Genomic DNA, 6,879 nt, shown 5'->3' on the forward strand with positions numbered 1-6,879 from the left:
GGTCAGGACGTCTGGGTGAAAGTTGAATTTCTTCAAGATGTCAGTTGGCTGGACTGGAGTTTACACCCATATAAATGCAGGACTGATGAATCAGAAAAAAAAAAAAAAAAAAGTCCACCTCCACAATTATCTATTTAATACATTGCAAAAAATAAAAAAAAACAAGGGAACACAAAAATTTGTTCTTTACATAGTTGAATGTGCTGGCAAACGAAATCACACAAAATCAAATGTATCAATCCACGAGGTCTGAATTTGGAGCCCCACTTAAAATTAAAGTGGACAAACACACAACAGGCTGATCCAACTTTGAAATACTGTCCGTAAAACAACTTAAAATGCAGCTCAGTAGTGTGTGTGGCCTCCACACAACACCTGGCCATGCTCCTGATGAGGTGGCGGATGGTCTCCTGAAGGATCTCCTCCCAGACCTGGAATAAAGCATCCGCCAACTCCTGGACAGTGTGTGGTGGAAGGAGTGAGACATGTCCCAGATGTGCTCAACTGGATTCTGGTCTGAAGAATGGGCAGGCCAGTCCATAGAATCAGTGCCTTCACCTTGCAGGAACTGCAGACATTCCAGCCACATGAGGTCTAGCATTGTTTTGCATTATGAGGCACCCAGGGCCAACCCCATGAGCATATAGTCTCATAAGGGGTCTGAGGATCTCATCTCAGTACCTAATGGCAGTCAGGCTACCTCTGCCGAGCAGAGTGGACGTCGGGCCTTCTTATCACCTATATGGAGTGTGTCTGGCCTGCTGAAGGTCATTTTGCCGGGCTCTGGCAGTGCTCCTTCTGTCCCTCCACGCACAAAGGAGGTAGTGGTCCTGCTGCTGGGTTGTTGCCCTCCTACGGCCTCCTCCACATCTCCTAATATACTGGCTTGTCTCCTGGTAGAGCCTCCATGCTCTGAACACTATGCTGACAGATACAGCTGCACTACCTGAGCCACTTGCGTGGGTTGTAGACTCCATCTCATGCTACCACTAGAGTGAAAGCACCGGCAGCATTCAAAAGTGACCAAAACATCAGCCAGAAAGCATAGGAACTGAGAAGTGGATCTGCAGAACCACGCCTTTATTGGGGACATCTTTCTAATTGCCTATAATTTCACCTGTTGTCTATTCCATTTGCACTACAGCATGTGAAATTGATTGTCAATCAGTGTTGCTTCCTAATTGGATTTCACAGAAGTTTGATTGACTTGAAGTTGCATTATGTTGTTTAAGTGTTAAGTGTTTGAGCAGTGAATAAAATGTTTATATGCTGGAATTAAAAAATTATAATGATTAAGGATTTTGTCTAACCACATGATTAAGACCAAGACTGTCATGCCAGCAAAAAGTTTTTTTTATGAATAGGTGTCTTATGAATTGGGTCTTCAGTTGTTGAAGTACATCAGCTTTATCCTCTGGCTCTTGAGGCATACGGGGCATAAATAGAACTCCCTGTTCCCTGCAGACAAAACTTCTCTCTTTGTCACCTGAGAGTACCAATGGTGACCATTGTACCATTTGAATTTGGTGCACAGCTTAGTTCTTTCCATGTTCCACCACACCTGATTCATCTTGAGAACTGGGTGGTAAGACGAAGGCAAAGCTGAATCAGTGGTGCTAAACTGAGTGTTTTAATCTGACATGCCAGAACATCCTGTGCTGTCCACGACCAAACAGGACAATCAGAATGCAGCCAGTGATTGTGTGGCTGCTGTAACCCCTTCAGTTCTGATGCCAGTTTCAGATTATAAACCAGTGTCACGCTCTTCCACTGATAAACATTGGTGCCGGTGTCGCATAATCAACTCCAAACGGGTCCCCCAAAACTTTTCTGGATCTGGAACCAAGAACCTGTGAATGGTGGGTGGAGTAAGCAAGGGATGCCAATGTCGGAAGATGTAAAAGCCCTTATGTGTTCTGTGTAGAAGGCTCCAACTAAGCTTGCGTGTGATTAATGATTTTGTCTAACCACATGGATGGAAAATTCATGATAAGTCCCATAAAAACAGATCCTCTGTACCCCAAGAAATGTTTGCATCATTTTACAGCATTTGCTTATTGTAATTTAGAAATAACCATTTTTAAAAACACTTTATTTATAACATCATAATGTTATAGATGCTATAAGAAGTAAAAAAACATGCTGCATCAGTCAGTACAAAAAGATATGAATGGTTTCTGGTTCAAAGGATGCATTAGCAAACATGCTAAAAAAGTTCTTTTACCCTCAGAAGAGTGAAAAATAAGCCATGAGCATGTGAGCGTATACATGCATGTATCATTTCAGGCCTTCGTATTGCTGGACTGTTGTCTGTGAGGGATTTTTGATTGACTAAGCCACCGGGTTCCAATTAAATGAGTCCCCAGAGTGGGGGGACTAATAATTAAGGTAAAATGGGGGATTTTATGATTCAAGAACAAGACTGTTTTTTATGAATGGGTGGTTTATGATTTGGGTCTTCAGTTGCTGACGTACAGCTGCTTTATCCTCTGGCTCTTGTGTATGACCTTTGTGGAGGGCACAAGAGGCATAAATAGAACTCCCTGTTCCCTGCAGACAAAACTTCTCTCTTTGTCACTGCTTAGTTCTTTCCATGTTCCACCACACCTGATTCATCTTGAGAACTGGGTGGTAAGATGAAGGCAAAGCTGAATCAGTGGTGCTAAACTGAGTGTTTTAACACACTGTAGTTGGGAATCTGACATGCCAGAACATCCTGTGCTGTCCACGACCAAACAGGACAATCAGAATGCAGCCAGTGATTGTGTGGCTGCTGTAACCCCTTCGGATCTGGTGCCAGTTTCAGATTACAAACCAGTGTCACGCTCTTCCACTGAAAAACATTGGTGTTTTGGTGACTCCAAATTGTTTGCACAAAACCACTTTGCACATAATCACTTTGCACAAAATGACTCTGCGCTTTTTAGGTCCTTACTGCTCTTTCTTTTATGGCTCTTTCTTCTTTCTTAAACATTGTAAAAAACTGTAACTCATTTGCACACCTTCACCCTACCAGTTGCACATATTTTATGTTAAAGACGTAAAAGTGTAATACTTGGTTATGTTTGCAATATTTGCATATTGGTTCACTGTTTACTTGCAACATTTGCAATACTGTGGTCTGTAGCAGTTGCAGAAAGCATTTCACTGCACATCATACCGTGTATGACTGTGTATGTGACAAATAAAATTTGAATTTGAAATGGGTCCCCCAAGACTTTTCTGGATCTGGAACCAAGAACCTGTGGGTGGAGTAAGCGAGGGACGCCAGTGTCGGAAGATGTGAAAGCCCTTGTGTGTTCTGTGTAGTAGGCCTAGCAGTTAGGCTCCCACTAAGCTCTCGTGTCGGTAGAAATTTGCCTGCAGGTTCAACCACCCGAACCTGAAACAGAACCAGTGCAGCGGAAACGGTGAAGGAGAATGCTGAGAGTCGCATGTCTTTTCTGTGAATTAGTCCTTTTGTCTCCAGAAAAGCCCATTGCACATCACGTTTCGTCATGTGCGGTGAAAAAAATGAAAATCACCTATGGTCTTATCATTTATTCAGATTGGCTGGGTTGTGTGACCTATATGAAGTGCTGTAGTGAAGACGCTGGCAGTGATTTGCTAGCTGCCCCTGCTTTTCTTCCCCCACTTTTTGTACCGTGTGCAGAGTGGGTTACGGACGGGCCACAGAAGCTGAAGTGTCAGTTGGCAGAAGCTATTAGAGAAGAGAGAAATGAGAGCTGGGAAGCTGGGCGGCCGGGAGAAGAGCAACGGGACTTTCTAGATGCATGCTGCACGTTTCCTCCAAGTTATTTATACACTTCTGGTCCAGGATTTGTTTGTGTTTCAACGCATTTTTGACATTTTGTGTGGTCTAAATGTCAGCGTCCTTACTCATTCTCAGTCTGGCCCCCCTGTGACATCATTAATGGCATGGAGACTAGCCTCAGCAAGGTCTGGCTTAATTAATCATTAAAACACACACAGATGCACATACACTCATACAAAACTGCAACAGTGGCGTTGCATTATGCATGTCATACTTCTCCCCATAATGAAAGCAGATATGCAGTATTTATAAAACAGATATAGAGTGATACAGTTGGCCTTTACTGTGAGAATTGCATGCAAGAATAATGAATGCTGGGACATGCAAAAAAAAATGAAAGATTTACTTCTTCCAAGATCTCTTGAGCACCATCGAATCTTCAAATGGCACCGAAAAGATTGAGTTTACCTGTCAGGAAACCACGTAGCGCACAAATGTGAGAATAAATAGTTTTTAAATGAGACTCCGGACCACAACTTTAATTTTGTGGCATGACACTCTCCGTCATGCATTATTTAGTCTGACTCCAGTCATCTTCTGAGTGAATAATTGTTGCGACTGGCTCATTCATTCGTGCATGTATATGTGTGTGTAATTATCGGTGGGTTCGCAGATAAAAAAAAGGAAAGAGCGGGATTCACGTTTCTCATCTCTGCACGTTAACGCTTCACTTGTCATCGAGCTCGTACCACATTCCTCCTTCCACCCTTGTCCTCCCCCAGGCAATTTATGTGGCAGGAAGTCAGAAGTAGTCCGAAGACATCTCTGATGCAATCCTGACCCATTTTAATTTAGAGGAAGCGTGCAGAACTTTCTGCAGTACGCCACTGCATGAACTCGCTCTCAATCAAGAAACCAAGACAGACAGTCAGTTGGACACTAAATTTGCTTTTACGCAGCTTTCGCTTCAGGTCCAAGGTCAAACTTTTTTTTTTTTTTTTTGGACAATGCAGGTATACTGAAACACGCATATTGAACAGTCATTGTAGCAAAGAAACACAAAACCCTTTGGTTTTCTTATAGAAAAGTGGCCACAGCAGGCACTTCCACAGCGTTTCTGTTCTTCCTGCCCTCTGCAGCTAAGATCGGTGCTGTGCTGCCCTCTAGAGGAAGAAAGTAGAACACGCGTAAATTTTTTATTGGCAGCTTCCCTGTGCCTTTCCCAGGTGGGAAATGAATCACATATTATCACAATTTGCACAATATAAATAAAGTGAAAATGCAATTGTTTTTTTTTTGCATTACAACACGGTTATGATATAAATGCCCTTACAAAAATTACATTTCAACATGATTTGTAAACTTGCCCTGATAAATAAAAGAACACAACCTTTACATCGCTTAAAAGTATTTACATTTATTTAAGAAGAGAGGGTTGCAGGAGGAGGTAAATACAGTACTATAGTGTCGACCTGGTACATCACATTGTAGGCACTTTGCGTACAAAAATAAACGTCTGTTAGATTGCAACCAAACCAAACAACCTGACCCGAATTCTACATAAAACAGATAAATAAACCAGCTTGCTTTGTGTCCTTTTGGTTTATCTGGTTGCCAAGAAAAGATGAATCCATGGAAGGGCTGTGGCTCAGAAGTTTTTTTTTTTTTTTTTTTTTAAACTAGTGTTGATCTGTTCTTTTTTTTTTTTTTTCTTCGTCTGCAATATGGCATCAAACTTTTAACTTCATGACTGTTGTTAAATCACAGTGATTGTCAATTGACAAAAGGAGGACGAAAATCTGTGACTATGTACCCTGCACCATTATATCCTGTAAAAATATCGACATCATTATGAGTGAAACCAAAAAAATTAAATGAAGCACCGTCTAAGCTTGTGAAGGTTTATGATTATTCACCAGATCAAATTTATGTAATGCTGTGTGCTCCAGTACTTTGTCCATTATGCACTACACAAACCTATGTATTTAACCATAACATCTTACACCCCCTTAGCATGGTATAATAGACCTTTGGTACCATGACCACTTTAAAAATGAACGTTACAAACATTAAAACGTCTGGACAAATTCTGAATTTTATAAATGAGACTGAATCCAACAGTCACAGTAACTTTGCAATAAGCAGAGATTTTCATTTCCGTGTGTGGTTAAGAGCTGAAACACAAGCAACATGCAAAGGCAGACTTGGACAGGGAAAAAAAATAACTATAGGACAATCTTATCCAGTGGAAGAAAGTGGAATGCATAAACAAAATGCAAATTACGATTATCTTCCCTTACTTCTTTGTACATAATAGCCAATCAAACAACTGAAACAAAGTAGAAGTATCTAGCTGAAGTCTGTTGGTATTAATTAAATTAAAATTTGTCGCACATCCTCTTGCACATACACAATATGTGAAATAAAAGCAATGATCTAAATAAAACACTGGGTGAAGCTGGGTGAGATAAAACTATACAAAGACCGCTAAAGACAGATACTGCTACTTCTCTGACATTGGGTCTTACTCAGATTTTCTCAAAATGGATGCATGGCACCGAAAAGTATAAACAAAAGGCTGAGGGAACAGGTACAAGGAAGAAAATCGAACATGTAGTCAACCATTCACTTATTGCAAAAAAATTAAAAATAATATTTTGTAACCCGTACAAATATCCCCATAAAACTATAGTTTTTACTTAAAACCATTTGACTGAGGCCTTAAACAGAAAGAGGGGGAAATTAGTATGCAAAATTACAATGACCCAAAAAAAAAACAAAACAAAAACTGGATCGTCTCACTCTGAAACAAAGAAATTACCTGAGTAATTTGGGAATTGTCTGCATTAAAGTGTGTGTGACAGACAGCACCGTCTCCTTATGCCAGTGATCTTTCAGTTTGCACCATTAGATGTACAGTGTGTCCAGTTCTCACAGTTCAAAGTGAGCGTTTCGATTTAAATATATAACAGATTATTTACATACAAATGGACTTGGGTGTACCACACGTTTTCTATCACAATATGCCTGATAAAAACTTTTTAGGAAGGAGAACAAACAAAAAAAAAAAAAAAAAATATATATATATATATATATATATATATATATGAGAGAGAGAGAGAGAG

This window comes from Denticeps clupeoides, chromosome 8 (genome assembly GCF_900700375.1).
Source record: "Denticeps clupeoides chromosome 8, fDenClu1.1, whole genome shotgun sequence".
Taxonomy (NCBI): Eukaryota; Metazoa; Chordata; class Actinopteri; order Clupeiformes; family Denticipitidae; genus Denticeps; species Denticeps clupeoides.